Source organism: Somniosus microcephalus, unplaced genomic scaffold, assembly GCF_052327205.1.
Source record: "Somniosus microcephalus isolate GS21.2 unplaced genomic scaffold, FLI_Smic_1.0 unresolved_chr2, whole genome shotgun sequence".
Lineage (NCBI taxonomy): Eukaryota > Metazoa > Chordata > Chondrichthyes > Squaliformes > Somniosidae > Somniosus > Somniosus microcephalus.
This window is the reverse complement of record NW_028225180.1, coordinates 87,232,914-87,234,193: the sequence shown is the minus strand read 5'-3', so window position 1 is coordinate 87,234,193 and position 1,280 is coordinate 87,232,914. Positions and strand designations below refer to the sequence as shown.

Sequence of the window (1,280 nt, the reverse complement as noted above, 5' to 3'; positions counted from 1 at the left end):
CAGAGGCAGAGTTTGGGATGAGCTGGGGTTTACGGAGGGTGGAATGTGGGAGGCCGGGAGAGCGATGGAATAGTCGGAGTCTGGAGGTGACAAAAGGCAGGGGTGAGGGTTTCAGCAGCGGAAGAGCTGAGGCAAGGGTCGGAGACGGGCGATGTTACGGAGGTGGAACGAGGCGTCTTGGTGATGGGGGCGGAGATGGGGGGATTGAAACAAGCAGGCGTCCAGAGTTCCGAGGCTTGAGGGATGAGGTACACTGAGTGACAGCCAGTTTGGATTCGAACAGGGTGCGGGAGGGGCTGAATGACTCTGGGTCTCGCCTGCTGTGTCCCCCCCCCCACCCACTCAATGATGGGTGTCCGATCGTGCCCCCCTCCCCACCCAACCGCCCCCCGCTGATCTTAGCGAGTAACCATGACAACTGACACTCGATGTGACGGAGAAAAGGATCTTGTGTTTATTGTGCGGAGTGCGGATCCCCAGCGAGTCTCTCCCCACCTCACCGAGGGAAGTGCTCTCCTCCACCTCTTCCTACAGCTCATTCCGACGATCGATCTTCAATAGCTCCACCTCGAAGATCAGGGTCGCTCCACCTGGTGAGGCAGCGTCCAACGCAAAATAGAGAAGTTAGAGGAGCGATGGGACGGCCCCCCCCCCGCGAGCCTGTTCTTCCCCACCCGCGTCCACGCGGAATCTCCGCTGGCTATTTAACCGCAGGGTGCATCACAATCCAGCCGAATTCTGTCCTGGCCCGACATCTATCGTCGCCCGGGCCCGCACGCACAGACCCGCAGATCTCACCTCACCACGAGCGGCTCCTTACCTGGGATTTTTGGCGGGGCCCCTCGGTCACCGTACCCTGCGGGGAGAGAGACGTCACGTAATGTTACAACACAGACCGGCAGTAGACACTTCACTCTGTTTATTCCCCTCCCCCTAATGCCCCCTCTCTTCTCCTGAAGACGCTGACCAGCCCCCACCCCCCGCCCCGGGAGGCCGCCCTCCAGCTTCTTACCCACTCTCCCACACAGAGTACTGGCCCGCTATTGGACCATAGGGGGCGTCACAGTCCTTACCTGAGCTCCACTCCCCACCATCCCTCCCTCCCCGGTCTCTCTCTCCCTCCTCCGTCGCTCTCTGTCTCTCTCCCCAGTCTCTCTCTCTCTCTCCCCCCAGTCTCTCTCTCTCTCTCTCTCCCCAGTCTCTCTCTCTCTCTCTCTCCCCCAGTCTCTCTCTCTCTCTCTCTCCCCCCAGTCTCTCTCTCCCCCCAGTCTCTCTCTCTC

The 1,280-nt window shown here is 60.6% G+C and overlaps 1 long non-coding RNA gene across 1 annotated transcript; it reads right to left on the bottom strand.

Moving 5' to 3' along the window:
- Positions 1 to 431: 431 nt before the first annotated feature.
- LOC147092963 (uncharacterized) lies at positions 432 to 948 on the bottom strand. The gene is made up of 2 exons (XR_015075092.1): positions 821 to 948; positions 432 to 590 (listed from the first exon to the last, which is right to left on the bottom strand). It is a non-coding gene; the product is annotated as an uncharacterized LOC147092963 (long non-coding RNA).
- Between the last annotated feature and the right edge of the window lie 332 nt (positions 949 to 1,280).